Raw genomic sequence first — 18,300 nt, forward strand, 5'->3', positions numbered from 1 at the left:
GCTCATTTTGCTCATATGTGGACTGCTTTGAATCCATTCTGAGCCCAAAGCACTTGTAGTGCTACAAATTGTTTTTGACACTGCTGCAATATAGTACTTTTTTCACAGCCAGATAAATTTCAGCAAAAGAATGGGGGACACCCCAATAGCACTTGGAGTGCCAGAAACTGAACATAAAAGCCTCCTCTCTTCTCCTCTTAATACTGTAACAATCTGGTATTAAGCTTTCAATGCTGTTTAGTACAATCAATCACTGTCCCTGCGCTGATATAGCTAGTGTGACCTAACCCTGCTCTCTCCCTGTCAAAAGGGGATGGATTGCTGTGGAGGCTGGTATTTATGCTTTTTAAATCTCGCGAGATCCGAGCTCAGAAAAACGAATACGTCACGATGACATTTTGCCTCAATTTCAAAACCAAATGGGCTGGAGAGGTACTAGGATACCCTAAATTCGGTAGGATTCGGATCTCTTGGAATCGAGCCCGCCCATCTCTATTTTATACACAGATGTCCAACACTGTATGTCCCATTTTATGCACCTCTGGAATTTCTTAGTATATAGGATGCTGCTACTCAAATTATTCCCTACTAATATGCACATTTCCTTCTCAGATCATTCCAATTGAATCCCATTTAGTTTGTAGGTATTAAGGGGCACATTTATCAATATTCACATAAAGTGAAAAATAGTTTTCAATCCTTATCACAATGATAAGGATTGAACTATTTCTCAAATTTATGTACAACCCGACAGTTCCGATAAACTGCTGTTTCTGTGATAAAAAAATCACACTTACCCCGCCTCTACGGAACGCGATGTCCACGGATCTCCTCCTGGTCCTCTTCGTTTTTCTTTACACTGGAATTGCGCATGTGCAGTTCAAAGAACTGCACATGCACACAGACATCTCCGCTCTGTCTCTGCAACTATAATTACAGAGAGCGAGCAGTGAGTGACAGGGAAGGATCATGTGATCCCTCCACTCATGCGCTGTCCAGCTCTGCTCTTCGGAGCAGAGCTGACAGCACTGAATCCTCCAATTTTGATAATGTTCGCCAGCGTCAACTGGCGTACATTATCAAGACAAGTTACCGAAAAAAACTTTTTTTCGGAACTTGTTAGATTGCGGTTGGTAACAGTCACCATACTGTAGAATGGTGACTGCTCCCAAAAATGAAAAGAAGTGCAAAGCAGCAGATATCCACGATATCTGCTGCGATGCATCCTTCTTAAATATGCGGGGGACACAGAGGGACCTGAATTTCATGGTAAGTGCACGATAGTGCCTTATCATTATTTGTTAAATATGCCCCAAAGTGTCTTACATTACATATCACTACATTGAACCTCATCTGATATAGCTTTGCTTATCTCATTTGTTACAAGTCCTTCTGTAGTGACGTAAGTCCTAGATTATGTTACAAGATCAATAATGAACCATTGAAAAGATCCCTACTGATCACTGTACTTGGCACCCCACAAAACACTTTAGCCCAATGTGTTGCATTTATAATAACCCTCTGCTATCTATTCCTCAGCCAGTTATCTGCCAATCTAACCAGGGTTGCCAATAGAAATTTTGGGCCACAACTTCTTGGGGTCCTTCTATAGCCATCAAAGAGGGTGGACTACACCAGGTTGGTAGTTCCTCCCACTACGCAGGAGTGATAGCAAACATACTGTGATATTTGTTACATATCTAGATTTTTATTATGGATATTTACCTGCAACACACATACTAGATTGGAAATTATTGCAAACATTTCTATCCTTATTTGTATCATCCTTACACAGCAAATTATTTATCATACTCCAGGGTTTTATTTTAATTTCTGCACTCTCCAGTTCTTAGTTGGATCATTCCATTTTCACAGTGTAAATGTTTATCTTGCTAACAACATGTTGTAACCAAACAACCCTAATTATATAGGAATAGATTTAACATTGAGCAGAATAACACTGATGATAACAATCACACCATAATACGGTTTTGAACTTGATTATCAATTTATTACCAAAAATCATTTTCATGCTACAGTTGAGCTGCCTGGTGGGCACATTGGTTCACTTGCAATTTTAGGATATATTTCAGTTTTATTATTTCATATTATTGTTTGTTTTTTTAAAAAAAAGTTTATTCCTGACGATTAAACGATTATTGCTCCAGGCTTTTATATACAAACTTTATTGAATATTTCAGTTAATTTCAAGACAGAGTGTTATGTGTTTTTTTTCTACTATTAAAATTTGTTTGATTCTAGGAACATTTCAAATATATAAACAGCATTAAATATACAGATGCAGGAGATGTCCATTGGTTATTATAAAACACATAAGAACAAAATTGCCTATAGTCTGGTTTTCATGAAACAGCCCAATTTTCAGCACCTTCCACAGTTAAGGGACCCCTTCTCCCTCTCTTCAGTCAAGTCTTCATAGTCAAGGTCTGCTGTAAAATTTTGGCCTCTCTAGAAATAGGTGTAATTTGGATGATTTGGGCAATTCAGGGCATGGTCTAATTTTCCCAATTTGCCAATTGGCAATGTAGACATTAACAGGGAAGTGATGAGCTTAGCTGCGGGGAACCAGCTAATCAGACTATACAGACTAACGAGAACATAAAAAACAGGGGGACAGTAATCATGGTCAATATAGAGGTCAAGGTCAAGACGGGTAGAGAAAGTTTAGAAACAAGCAGGGGTCAGGGTCACAAGCAAAACTTTGAAGTTGAAAACAAGTGGGTCAGTATTAGAATTTAATCACAACCTGTTACTCAGGAATCAGAAAACAATCTGAGTGGGTTTAAATAGAGAGCACCTGACATCATGAAATGTGCATTCACTCATCGCTGGGAGCACCTATTTGGGAGTGCTTATATAACAAGAATCTATTCGGAATGTGAACCTAAGAAGAGATACTATTGTTTCACTATTTCATTCGTAGGAAGAGAAACTGGGATGTATCGCTTTATGTGGCAGGAATGTCAAGATAGGTTCCAGGTGCGCTCTTCAGGGGTTTCCAGTTGTCCAGAAACCTCTCTACACTCCAATAACAACAGCTGTGTAGTTTAGAATGAGGAAGTGGCTTCTAGGAACCTCCTTCACCTGCAATAAAAAAACTTTAACACTTTGCCTGCAGTCTAAGACTCATGTTTGTGTGGATCTGCCTTTGTTTTAATAAACTTTGGCTTCAACAAAATGGCCAAAGTGATTGTTCTTACTTTTGGCTCTAGTGTATGGTTATTACTTATAGAAACATAAAAACATAGAATTTGACGGCAGATAAGAACCACTTGACCCAGCTAGTCTGCCATTTTTTAACCTATGGCAACCTCAACCAATATTTGATCCTTATTTCTTTGTAAATATATCCTTATGTCAAACCCCAAGCATGTTTAAATTGTTCTACTGTATTAACCTCTACCACCTCGGATTAAAAGCTATTCTATTTATCCCCTACCTTTTCTGTGAACTAATTTTCCTCAAATTTCCTCTGAACCTACTTCCCTCCAGTTTCAGTGCATGTCCTCATATTACAATACTTATTTTCCTTTGAAGAATGTTCCTCCTGTACCTTGTTAAAAGCCCTGATATTTTTGAAAGTTTTTTTTATGTCCACCCTTTCCCTTCTCTGCTTACAATATTAAGATCTTTTAGTCTTTCCAAGTAAGTTTTGTGCTGTTGGCCATGCTCTATTTTAGATGGCCTTCTTTGTACAGTCTATAATGCATTTATATCCATCTGGAGATATGCCATCTAAACTGAATTCAATATTCTAGATGAGGCCGTACCAATGACCTATACAGTGGCCTTATTATTTCTTTCTTCTGCTACTGATTCAACCAAGTATCTGACTTGCCTTTTCATTGCTTACCTGCATTTAAGTCACCTGAAATAGTGACTCTTTGATCCCTTTCCTCCTCAGTAGTTTCCATTATAGTGCCGTTAATACTATATTTAGCCCATGGGTTTTTCAGACCCAAATGCATGGTTTTGCATTTTTTTTGCATTAAACTGTAGTTGTCACACTCTTGAACATTCCTCTAGTCTACCTAGATCATAAATCATTTGATTCATCCCTCCTGGTTTGTCTACCCCGCTGCATATCTTTGTGTCATCTGTAATAAGGCATACTTAACCTTCAATACCATTTGCAATGTCATCGATAATATTAATATTAACCTTTTTTTATAGGGAGCCACATGAGGACCGCAGCATCGTACAGAGGGAAAACATCAAGACATTTCATGGGATAAGAGTACAATACAGTAAACAAATAACACTGCAACTCTCAGTATAGCTACTGGAGTGCAAGGAGTATATTCAGCACAGGCTGAAAACTGTGTCCATTAGCGATGGCGCAACTAACAGGTTTAGAGCCACTCAAAGAGGTGCAAATACAAATAAGGAGTGGAGTCAATGGGGAGAACCCAAGGAGGAGGTGCGCTGTTTAGCTGGTGAGAGAAAGTTATAGGTAATGAAAACAGGAGGGAAGAAGACTCTGCTCCCCAGAGCTTACAATCTAATAGGAAAGGAGTAGACAAATGGTTGCTACATGGGGGTGAGCCAATGCAAGGGGATCTGAGGACAAGAATCAAGAGTGTGAGAGATGGAGGATAAAAGAGGGTGAGCTTGTTATGGTGAACTTGTTAAGTGGAGGACTGGTAGGCTTTTCTAAACAGGTGGGTTTTCAATGACCATTTGAAGCTATACAGGTTAGGATAGTCTGATAGAATGAGGGTGATCATTCCAGTGGTGATGGGCATGATGGGAGAAATCTTGGATAAGGTAGAGAGAAGTGGTTACCAGAGGGGTGGAAAAGCGATGGTCATTGGCCAACTGGTGAAGGCAGGAATGAGTATGTATGGAGACAAGGTTGGAGGTGTAGGGAGCAGTAGAATTGGAGATGACCTTATACGTGAGGGTGAGAAGATTGAAGAGAATTTTAGAAACAGATGAGAAACTGGTGTTGTCAACAGTGATAGAGAAGTCAGGAGTGGAGGAGACTCTTGATGAAGGGAAGACAATGAGTTCAGTTTTGGCCATGTTAAGTTTGAAAAAGCGTAAAGACATCCAGGAAGAGATGGCAGAGAATCAACTGGACACATGAGCGAGGATGGAATTAGACATATCAGGAAATGATAGGTAGAGTTGAATGTCATCTGCATAGAGGTGGTACTGGAGGCTAATGGAACTGATGAGTTCACCCAGAGAGGAGGTTGTGACGAGACGAGTTTATTCTCACAAAATGTGGAGTATAACAAACGTACTTTTTCCAACCCTGTCTTTGTTCTCTAACTCACAAGAGTACAACTGAAGTGTCTAGTTAAATGTGGATAAGTGGATATTGTAGCCATGCCTATATAAGAGATTTCTTCGTTCCATGTTACCTATTGTAAACATGTGTTTCTTGTTCTCGCAGTGATGGTGTTACTTCATTAAAGTGAAGCCAAGTGGGTTATGGGTAAAGATCAGGTTGCAGCATACAGATGAGGTGGCTGTAGCTATATTTATTCTCCCCCTTCTTTCTCTACAGGAATCCTTGAACAGCTGAAAGCTAGTTTGGGCTGAAAAAGCTTGTAAGGTGTTAATTTTAGGAGGGACTGACTGCAATTCTATATCGGAAGGTGGGGAAGGCCAATTAGTATCCATTGCCCTCCACGTGACTGGTCCAGGCATTTTGTCTAGAACCCAGCAGGGGAGCCACTGTTGAAGGACAGTCCCTGTCCACTCACCCTCCAACCGCTTGATCCAGCACCTACCAATGCTGAAGAGGGAGAGAGCCAGGGATTTGCCCATGGAGGGCAAAGCACTTGGGAAATTTGACCCTGGATATAAGGAACCACTCGTGGTGAGGTGTGATGTTCATTCTGGGGAATCATTCCAGGAAGGAGAAGGTGGTTGGTATTCAGTTGCCGTTCTCTACCAGTGGACTACATATGCAGCTGAGAAAGATCCATGAGTTTTGGATCATGCCATTCAGTACAGCCAGGTGACTGTAACTTCTTAAGCTAGTGGGGTAAGGGACAGATAATGTAGTAAACCTGTGTGGCATTTATTTACTGTTTGCATATAATATTATAGTGATTGTTTTTATTACAATAAATGTATTGCTGTTCTTTTCTATCTGCATGTGCCTGAGTGACTATGAGAACCCTAGAAGGTACTGGGTAGGCTTTTCTGGCATAGTAAGACACCCGTGGGTGGCCAACCAGCGTTAAATGGGTAGAAATGGGCCAGATAAACCCAGTATCCTATGAGAGGTGAACACAGAAAAATCAGAGGGCCCCTGTGGGACTCCTGCAGAAATAATGGATTGGGGGAGAAGGAACCAGAGGTAGAAACAGAGAAGGAGCGGTTGGCGAGGTAGGAAGTGAACCACAAAAGTATGGTGTCAGAATGGCCATTGGTGTGAATGTTGTGGAGTAGGAGAAAGTTATCCATGGTGCCAAAGGCCATAGAGATGTCCAGGAGGATAAGCAGGGAGAAATGGAACCTGGATTTGGCAGAGAGAAGATTATTTGTGACGTTGGTAAAGGCAGTTTCTGTGGAGTGGAAGGGTCTGAACCCAGATTAGAGAGGGTCAGGGAGGGAGTTGTCAGAGAGGTAGCTGCTGAGATGGTTGTAGGTAAGCAGCTCAAGTTTTTTGGAGACAAAATGGAGAAGGTAAATAGTGCAGTAGTTAGAGAGTGAGGTGGGGTCAAGATTGGGTTTTTTAAGAATGGGTGAAACAAGAGCATGTTTAAAGGATGAAAGGAAGATTCCAATGGAGAGGGATGTGAGCAATGTATGTATATTATTAAGATATTAAAAAGCACTGGTTCAAGTACAGAATCTTGGAGTACTCTACTAGTAACCTTTCCCTCCTGCGAATGCTCTCCATTTACTACAAATCTCTGTTTTTTATTCTGCAACTAAGATCTTATCCATTCAACTCTCTCTAATCCAATCCTAAGCTTTTGAGTACATTTAACAGTCTACAATGTGGGACCATGTCAAAAACCTTACTAAAGTCTATATAAGGTACAGCTAGGTGCCCCCTTGATCTTTGTTTGACATGATCTCCCCCCAGTAATTTTATGCTGTTCAGGATCCTATAGGTTGCTGAATTTAAAATTTTCTACAACTCTTTTTTTTAAGAGTGTTTCCATCATCAATTTCCCTACTACTGATGTAAAGCTCACTGGTCGGTAGTTGCTTGCCTCTTCCTTGCTTCCACTTTTGTGCCGTAGTATTACATTCACTCTTTTCGGTTCTCTGGAATTACTCCTGCAGCTAGATAACTCTGTTAATAGTCACGGCAATAGGGTTTCTGGGATCTGTCTCAGGACCCTTGGGACTATCTGTAACAGAGGTGAAGTGGATACTAGGAGGCCAGATGAAGACCTTGCTCATGAAGAGGAGGTGTACTCTATTCGGGACTACCACATGACAGGTGGAGGAAAACTGGACTGGACTTCGTAGTGGAATTACCAACTGGAATCTGTACTTGGTGGACTGGAACCTGGATTCAGGAACAGAGAGACAAAATCCACAGTCAGAGACTCAGTACACCCAAAGTCTAGAAGCTCTGAGGATTATCGTACCAACACTGGAACTTGAAAAGCTGAGAACTCAGGTAGAGGATGACCACGGGTGGCTATCACTGGACTGAATAAACCTGGAACTGGTCCCAGGCAACTCAGGACTCAGGACCTGCATCAGAAAGTAGGGACTCTGGATGAGCAACCCCAAAGATATCAGAACACCCTGAAACCCTCAAGCCTGAATCTGGAAACCCATACCCAGAGACACAGAGATCACTTCAAAAGCTAGAAGACACAAAACAGTAACCTACTACCCCAAATGGCCAGTATGCGAGTCAGAGAAATAGATAGAAGGAAGCTGGATCCAAATGAAGAGTTAATAGCTAGTATATGGACAGCAGCAGCTGGTAACACTGAAGTAACAGAAGGAAGCTGAATCCACTTGAAAGGTCAATGGCTGAAGCATGTACAGCGGCAGATTGTAACACTGAAGTAACAGGAGGAGGCTGAATTCACCCGAAGAGTTGGAGTCTGTACAGCAGCAAATAAATGACAACAGTAGTAAGTTGGAACCAGGAACTAGGAAAGTAAATTGTTGAGAGTAGAAGGTGACTTTTATAGTCAGCAGAGGGCGATAATTGGTGGATGAAGTCAGGTGCTCAGAATAGGCATAATGTAGCAAAATGTCTTACCCAAGATGGCAGCCTCCAGTGCAGTAGACAGTCCCACTATGTCCCAGGATTTGGAATATTGCATTCTGACAGGGGGGAGATGCACAATGTTATTATACCGCCGAGTGGCATAAACAGGTCTAAGGGCTAGATTTACTAAGCTGCGGGTTTGAAAAAGTGGGGATGTTGCCTATAGCAACCAATCAGATTCTAGCTGTCATTTATTTAGTACCTTCTACAAAATGACAGCTAGAATATGATTGGTTGCTATAGGCAACATTCCTACTTTTTCAAACCCGCAGCTTAGTAAATCTAGCCCTAAGACTCTGATTTATGACACACCCTTTTAAACTCTTTTAGTTTCCTCGGATGCATCCCACCTGGCCCTGTTGATTTATCTACTTTTAGTTCTGTTAGAACCTCCTCCTCTGTAAATGTACTTGCATCTACCTCATTTTTATCAACATGCTTGCAACTTAGCTGTGGCCCTTTCCCATCCCTCTTTCTGTAGGGAGTACTGAACAAAATTACCTTGTCTCCCTCAACAAGACTCTCACTCTCTGGGCCTGAGTTATTTAGGAGTGCATGTGCTGATTTTGAGCTTTTCGTACACACATTCATTCTGCACGAACCAGACCATACACCAAGAAAGCCGCGTCCAAGTCATCTTTGAGCACTAAGGACATATACAACACGCAGACAATGGACCGTAAGAGCGTTCCTGTGCAGCAACATCCAAGACAGTTTCGAGTGTAAGCAGGAACAAGCATTTTCTCCAGGCGTAATGTTTGCTCTTGCACAGGATCTACTTTAAATCACCACTGTCAGCCATAAACAAACACAGCTGCATACGTCACGTCATCTAATGACATTGTGAACTATGCTCCAAACACAGCCATACATCTCATTATACACCACTATATAAGATTCATAATGGAAGATTACCATAGTACCATTTTGTCTGCATTATATGAAATGAGCATTATTGAAACGAAAAGTTGTCAGCAGCTTTATTATACTAACTAGTTATGTTTTGTTTTCTAGCACTACATATTAATGTGAATGGTTTGCTAATAATTTTTTTTTTTAAATGTTTTGTCATACAATTATACTCTAGTAAAGTGCCAAATTATCAGTGTTTGTGTGTTTTAAAATGTTATGTGCCTGTTAAAAAGTTGATCACCTGCTTGAAAACATTGGCATTTTCTTTTCTAAAAAAAATTGTCAAAGTATTGCCAATGTATTCCCCTATATATATATATATGTATTTTTTTAATTATTTTATTTTATTTAGCTTTTTTCATATGTTTTATTACAGCTATATAATGTGTCTGGCAAGGCAACTTTCAGGTGTAAGTATATTTGCAATCTTTAATGTACAAGCAGACAAAAAAGGTTGCAAGCCTTGAGGTACATTATTTCTGGGACATCTTCATCCATCTCTCTCACATATAGCGATTCCATGTAAAGGCCATGCCAGGTTGAAGAATAGGAAGGAAACAGCAATCAAATCCTTCGAAGACAGCAAACGGTTGACTTTGCCAGCCAAGGGCACCTGTAGTGCACCAAATACAAATGTAAAACACTTCTTTGTTTACATTAAAACACCCCTACGTTCTGTGGTAAAGATTATCTATCTGTATATATATATACTAGGTAATTAATTTTATTGGAATAGGGCTGCAATATTTATTGTATCCCTTGCACTTTTCTTGCATTTTATATGGGTTGCATAAATAACCTTTACACTATGTAGCTTATTTATAGGTCAGATTATACACATTATTATAATCATATAGTCAGCTTTTTGGGCCATGAACCTTCACCATTATATGGCTATCTAATAAATATATATTTTTTGTATATTATCCACTTAGTTTTGGTCACCTTCACAGTGGCGCACGCAGGGGGGGTTTCTGGTTCTCCAGAAACCCCTCCCCTCTGGGAACCAACGATACTGTACAGCAGCCGCGGCGCTGTCTAAGAAGTGCCCGCGGCAGTGCTGTATTGTAGTATAATACAGCACTGCCGCGTATGCTGCTTGACAGCGCCGCGGCTGCTGTAGAATTCAGACTCGCTGAAATGGAGCTCTATTTTTTTTTGGGGGGGGGGCCGAAACCCCCCCTTCTAAACCCTGCGTTCGCCCCTGCTTCACTCTGTACCAACGGAGTGTTATTCTTGTCCATTGGTTAGGGTTTTTTCCGATTTATAGACAACTGGCTAGTAAATCAGCACACTACTGTTTGTAATTTCATATAAGTTTTCCAGTATTTACGGAGAGGCTTCTATTGTTCTTATAGACCAGAGTGTTTTTATTGATAAAGTTATTTTCGCGCATGCGCGGTAAATGGCGGTTCTGCGCACGCGCCAATATGGCGCGACCGTCCGGTTATAAGGCCGGCATTTTCTGATTGAATATTTTACTATCTGTTTGCTCCTAAGGAAGTCCCGTTGTACCGGGACGAAACGCGTTGAGCTGTGGTTTCTATCAGCACCATCATTTGTACCTCATGTGAGTTATTACTATTTTTTAAAAAAATTGTGGATTCATACTTTTATACTGCATTCCTCTTTGTTTATCTTATGCTATACCGCCCCTTGGATGAGAGGACTGAGGAATCGCTGGTCATGTTATGAGCACACTATCTAGTGCTTGCTACAAGTTTTATTATCTGATACGCAGTTATTATTGCTTTTATCTGGAGGTGCACATTGCATGTCTGGTGTCATGTTAATCTACCCGGTTTTGGGCTACAACATTTGATCCTGGTGGAGGATTTTATCACAATAGGTGTAATACATCATACAACAATACTACACTATATTTGCTCTTTCTATTTTTTGATCTACATTGTCGCCATTCGTTGGAGAGTGGGAGGTACTACCTCTGAAGAGGAACTTCTATTCTATCACATGACCTTTTGACCACATCCTTACGGTACGCAGTTTAATATATCTTCCCAATTTATATTCGATATTACACATTGGGGCGCCCTACTTGTTTATCTATTCGCAGTTACTACATCCATCCGTACCAACCATCTGGATACAAGTTATTTGATGCTGCCGCTCTTAACTGAGCTATGTGACATTCCCGGGACTGATTTGATTTATTGGTACATCATTTATACTAGAGACTCATATACAAACAGAAATCTGTGCAATATTAATAAAAAAGTCACATACAGTAGGCAGCTGCTTCATCTTAGCACTTATTTGCAAGTGTCAGCCTAAGAGATGAAACAGAGAAAAGAAGAGCTACACATAGTATACCAAAAATAACCATCAATTATTGATAACTCTGATAACTGCGCACCAAACGTGCTGTAACCCTTAACACCCAGTCAGTTGTTTTTTTACCATTCTCTATAAAAAAAAATAGAAAATGGTTGCTATGGGTTACAGCACCCTTTAGACAGTTTTCTGGGCATACAAGAGTAGCGATGTGAAAGTTTTTTCTTTCCCACCACTAACTGATTGGTTGAAGATTTCATCCAATCACAGCTCAAAGAAGAGTCTACATATGTACAATACAGTGAACAATTCAGACAACAGCATAATGGTTACTGTACAATACAGATTCTGATCTGATGCCTAGTATATAAAGCAGTGACTAGTGTATAAAGCAAACTACAGTCCTGTTGACAAGTATATTAATCAGACCCATGTCCTGCTGACTACTGTAAAAAGCTAGCCTCAATCCTAGTGGCTAGTGTAGAAAACTGTCCCCAGTCCATACACCATCACTTAGCTGTGCTTCCATGCAGCTCTGTTCTCTTTCCTGACCCACCCACCAATGAGACCCACCAATGACATCTTTGGTGACAATATTTCCCTTGCTGCTCCTTTACTGAGCTCCATTGGCTACTGGTATTCACTGGTATTCACTGATGTGAATGAGATCTCTGTACAGCACTGTGGAACTAGTGGCACTATATAAATAACTGGTGATGATGATGATGATGGTGGAGCAAACAATCTTAGCAAAGGTTGTTCCTGCAACCAAGTGACAATAAAGGGAAGCTGGTCTGGGAAAAGCTTTTGCAATGTCAGTACCAGGGACTTTCCCTGGAAATCATAGATAGCAGATCACCCAATTCTAATGTGGAACTATTGTATGGCAGTATGTATCAATGTGACCTTCCAGGGGAAGACAGCAGCATTTCAAGGACAGAATTGTGTACAGAATAAATACAGTTTGCATAATTGAGACATTTCTGCCCACGGAGTGGCTCCAACTTCCACTAAGTACCGATTTGTTGGCTGTACCAACATCATTGGTAAGAAGAGGGGACATTTATGAAAACTGGTGCACAGATAGCTATGTAAAGGGTGCTCTAACCCATTGCAAACAATCAGAACAAAATGAATACAAATGTCTAGTTGCTGTGGGTTATAGCACCTGTGGTACACCATTGTCTGAGCATTAGCTTTCATAAATGCTACCAAGTGTTTTAAAAATAGGTGTTTTCAGCTGTAAATAAGTAATAATATATTATTACCGAATGCTAAGTCTAAATCTGCAATCATAGTTTTGCATCAAGTTTTCACTATATTAAATAAACCTTGTCGAGTTAACAGAGAATATTTCCCCAGCAAGCTCTATGCATTTAAAGAAAGCTGCCAATTACCATTTATCGCTTTACTGAAAATGTCACATTGATTTTATCTTCTACCAAAAGGTGGGCATTAAAAAAACAAAACAAAATCGAAGTAAAATGGTTGGACGATTCTAATTCACTTTCTGCTATCTACCAAGGAAAGTAAATAAACAGACAATTTTGTTGAAGGACAGAATGTTGGCTTTATCGCAGAAGGCAATATTGACAAGAGACTACACCAAATTATAAGTACTGTCTCTTCAAATTGTGGATGGCATATAAATCGTAACTAGAACGTTGAACAATGTCAGGGTGTTTTTAAAATAATGTATTTGTTGAAAAAACTCACATACTGTTCGAGTGAAGGTCTTGTCGGTCTCTGACTCTCCAGATATCAATGAACTACGGGTCTCCACATGCAGCCAAGTGCGTCCTACGTCTACTCTACATCAGGGATCCTCACGGCGGCACTGATAATTTTGCAATGAAAAAATGTAAATGATAGTACGTTAACAGGAAATTAAATATTGCAAACCATCTAGAGAAGGGTATTTATAAAGCTGTGATATTCAACATGGAGAACAATAAGTTTACTTGAAAAAAATTTAACTATAAGAAAATATTTGATAATTATTCACATACTGGGAATAGATTATTATTCTGGTCTATCCAAGACATATGCTGGACGTTTGCTAGTATTTGTCTCCAATATGCTGCATCTGTACTTGTCAAACATTTTACACTTAATATACAGGACTTGTTAAACATATATAGGTGGGATCATTTTTAAACATTTATAGAGATAAGTGAAGTCATGCGTTTACATAATTTAAGCTTATAGGCACCAAGCCTTGCCTTGTCAACTAGCTCGTCAACTAGCCAAAATTTCTATATTGAATATTATGTAATTTCAATATTTGATTCTTCTCAGTTCACCTTGAGTTTTTGTTTTTTTCTATAAAATGTATAGATATTATATTATATAGATGTATATGAATGCCGCCATCTTTGTCTTGACCTCCAAAAAAGCGAATTACTATATTTGATAACCAAAATAGAGTTGTTTTATTGGGAAACCTGCATGTGGTATGCACATTCTTTGTAATGTGCTTTTTGCATCTAACAAGTACCTCTGAAGTGTATGAAAGAACCAGCGTGAGTATTCTCTGAGTATCCTCTGACACATGCCTACATGACCAGAGTGAACCCTTGCAAACCCCCTCTCTAATGGCCAATCAGGTGCAGAGATGCTAAGTTTCAGGGAGAGATCGGAGAGATACAGAGGGTGAAGGAGAGTAATGAGAGAGGTCTAAGCGGAAAGAAAGGTTTTCGGGATATAGCACTGAGATTAAAAATTAACTTCAACCATCAGACAGTGGCCATTCACTTCACTCAACTATATATAGAAAAAGTGGTAACAGGGACCATATATTAAAAATGTATTTTCAATTATAACACTTCCTTGCCAGGTGAAGCTTTTTATTATATTTGTACTTAACCATATCTGGACACTTGCTATCATACAAAAGAAGAGAACAAGAAATAATTTTCAGCAAAAAGACATATCATCCAAGTGCTTCCTATAGTGACAACAGAAAACACTCATCTTATCTACAAAGATCAAGGACTATATATTGCCTAAAAATCATACAGAGCTGTGGCAAGTAGCGCTAAGGGGCAAAATAAATTAGGGATTGACACTTATGCTAAATATAGCTCATGGCACCATAGTAACTATACATTAAAATGTCTTGGTCTGCTCCTCATATCAGACCATTGTGCTCCTGCCTCTATGACATGGGGACTGCATATAAGACGTTTCTACACTACACTCAACTCCTGGGGGCATCTGAGTACCTGAGAGTGTAACAAAGTCTACGGGAAAGGCAGCAGCTATAGGTGAAGACCTCTTACCATCAGTTCTAAAAACTTATGTCAGTAGCCGGTAGTCGCAATAATTGGTAGGTAGATAGAGAGATATGAGATAGATAGATAGATAGATAGATAGATAGATAGATAGATAGATAGACTGCAACTAAATATGATTGAATAAATTGAACCAATTTGGAATTTGATTGAAATTAACTAGTTGGTGCCTTCAAACTTTTACAATTAACCAAATAGACCTTTTTCGGCTGCTGCAGCCAATTTGTCCTCGATTGGTTAACTCAATCTTGCATTTATGGTTCAAAGTTTGTGCACACAGTGTACATTCATGTTTCATGTTGGTGGTTCTTAAAGTAATTAATATAAATGATAAATATAGCATATAGTATATGCATATGACCAGTCTCATGATGCATCTATCTCTGTAGCACCAGCATATGTGCAGCACAGTGGCTAAGTGGTTAGCACTTCTGCCTCACAGCACAGGGGTCATGAGTTCAATTCCCGACCATGGCCTTATCTGTATGGAGTTTGTATGTTCTTCCCGTGTTTGCATGGGTTTCCTCTGGGTACTCCGGTTTCCTTCCACACTCTAAAAACATACTAGTAAGTTAATTGGCTGCTATCAAATGGACCCTAGTCTGTGTGTGTGTGTGTGTGTGTGTGTGTGTGTGTGTGTGTGTGTGTTAGGAAATTTAGACTGTAAGCTCCAATGGGGCAGGGACTGATGTGAATGAGTTCTCTGCACAGCGCTGCGGAACTAGTGGCGCTATATAAATAAATGATGATGATGATAATGATGTGCCAGGTTTACATCTGGAGCATTACACTATTTCTACACAATATGATAATGTAATTAAATTTCATAGAAGCAACAGAGAATAGTGTGTACTAGAAACAGCCCCCCACCTTGTAAATTATTACAGATATTTAAAGTCAACTTTGCTTTCATGACCTGTCTAGTATCACGTATGCATTTATGTGGTCACTGAAATCTTTAGTGGCTTCTATTGTCCTTAGAATTTGCACTAGGGAGCACAATATTCTGTATAAATACTATGTGCGTTATTTTCCCATGCTTGCTGTACCAGTGAGTACATTAACATGATATGAAACAGCATACATGGTGAAATTGTTATTGTTTATAAACCAGGTACTTAGTCATTTTAAATAGATTAGTTCAAGGGCAAGCTGCGTCTGAGGACAAGGTATTCTTTATAAATTCCTCTTCTGGAAACGACTGCTGTTTGTCATTGCTATTTTTATTTTAGACTCTACGAGAACCTTAAATGCCAGACTTACGGTTTCAGCTTAGACATCAAGAATCTTTAATTAATGTTTCTTTTTCGTGGAATGGTTATTTAGTGGGTTAGGGATACCAAAGCACAATGCATTTTTTACAAGACGCAATGACTTTGTGCTTTAACAAAAAAAAAGCTATAAAGAGGTAAAATGATGGACTTGTTTATCAAAAGCACTAGAAAGGCTGAAAAAACAAAAGCAGGGAAATATTTTGCAAACAGATTAAAAGGCTTTGTCTCTGTCAGTCTCAGTAACGCAATAAATTGTACACAGAAAAGTTTCCCCCAAAAAAAGGCTTTATGCTGACATTTCATTTTGAAAATATTTATACTACTATAATGCACAATAGTTTTATAGAGCATTATTAGCAATTTGCTTGCCAATTACTCATAGACTCTACGTTTGTGCATTTAGTTCAATATTTATTACTATTTTTATTTGTGTTGCTTATATATTTATTTTTTACTATTCTGATAATGGAATGTTGCAATTACAACGACAGTTTGAAGCAAAACTGCGTTAATAGAACAGTTGGAGTGATATACTTTCTATCACATAGTACTTTTCTCAAATTAAGCAGACTATTATTGTATCTTTGGCTGATTCTATATTGAAGTTCCATTTTTAAGCAATATAATTAAGTAATAATCATATGAAATACAGCTGTAGAGTGAAATTAAGTGATGCTAATCACATAGCATGTATAATATAATTTCAAGGAAAATAATTTATAAAAAAAAGTTCTACTTTTATTGAAAGAGCTAAAAGAGTAAAAAAAAGTCTCTATGTGGACATACATTACCCTCTATTAGTTATAGTTACAGTCCATATAGGTCCAGATTCTTGGACCACCCCTTGTTAGGCAAAAATCTGTAGACTAGATTCTTAATAATCTTAGAGGGTATATTTACTAAACTGTGGGTTTGAAAAAGTGGAGATGTTGCCTATAGTAACCAATCAGATTTTAGTTATCATTTATTTAGTACATTCAACGAAATGACAGCTAGAATCTGATTGGTTGCTCGAGACAGCATCTCCAGTTTTTCAAACCAGAAAAAAAAAACCTCTATCCATAATGAAAAAATATGTACAGGTGAAGTTCAATAATTGAATATAAATGTAGTGTCCTGCAAAAGCAAAATAGGTTCATACTTTATGTCTTTAAACAAAATGGGCCGGATTCATTATTATCAACTTTAAATTTCAATAGAAAAATAAAGCTATCAAGTATTGTGTGCTACATGAGAAAACAGCTAGTATTTAAGTTATGTGCAAAGTAATAAACTAATTTGCACCCCTTGCATTGTAACATGGTTAGTCCAGGAGAAAATGTCCTCCTCTTTTTGCCTTAATTTCCTTAATGAATCAGGCCCATTGAGTGGTGAACTATGCGCTCAAGAGCAAGAGAGGATGTAAGGAAACACATTGATTGGGGGGAGGAGTCAGAGAGGAGAACAGATGAGAGAGAGAGAAGATCAGAGAAGACAGTGACAGGGGCAGATGAATGAGAGAGGAGATCAGAGTAGATAGTGACAGGGGGAGGTGAGCGAGAGAGGAGAGCAGAGAAGACAGTGACAGTAATGCCCTTTGGTTTTTGTAATGCCCCAGTGGTTTTTCAGTCATTTGTCAATGAGATTTTACAGGACATTCTGTACAAGTCCATTGTAGTCAATCTTGATGACATCTTGATTTTTTTCACAAGACATTTGTCCCATCAGACTCATATCACTGAAGTCCTCTCTCGTCTCCGCAGTCATCAGTTTTACTGCAAACTTGAGAAATGCATCTTCGAGGTCAAGCAAGTTTCATTGTATCGGGTTCTGGCTTACAAATGGATCCTGAGAAAGTGGCAGCAATCAACAACTGGCCTCACCCGCAGGGCCTTAAGGCTATTCAGAGATTTGTGGGTTTTGCCAACTATTACCGGCAGTTCATCAAGGGCTTTTCTGCTATCATTGCCCCCATTACTGCTCTCACCCGGAGATCTGCCAACCCCAAGTGTTGGTCTCCAAAAGTGATGACAGCCTTTGATCAGTTAAAACAAGCCTTTTCTTCGGCTCCAGTCCTCTCTCAACCGAATCAGGAAAAAACTTTCTTCCTCAAGGTAGATGCCTCTTCTCTTGGAATTGGAGCAGTTCTCTTTCAGAAGTCTGTATCTGGTACCCACCGCCCTTGTGGTTTCTTTTCCAAGAGATTCTCTATTAGTGAAAAGAATTATGGAATTGGGGATAAACAACTCCTTGCCATAAAATTGGCACTCAAGGAGTGGTGTCATCTTCTGGAGGGATCTCTTCATCCTGTGACAGTTTTCAC

This window comes from Mixophyes fleayi, chromosome 1 (genome assembly GCF_038048845.1).
Source record: "Mixophyes fleayi isolate aMixFle1 chromosome 1, aMixFle1.hap1, whole genome shotgun sequence".
Taxonomy (NCBI): domain Eukaryota; kingdom Metazoa; phylum Chordata; class Amphibia; order Anura; family Limnodynastidae; genus Mixophyes; species Mixophyes fleayi.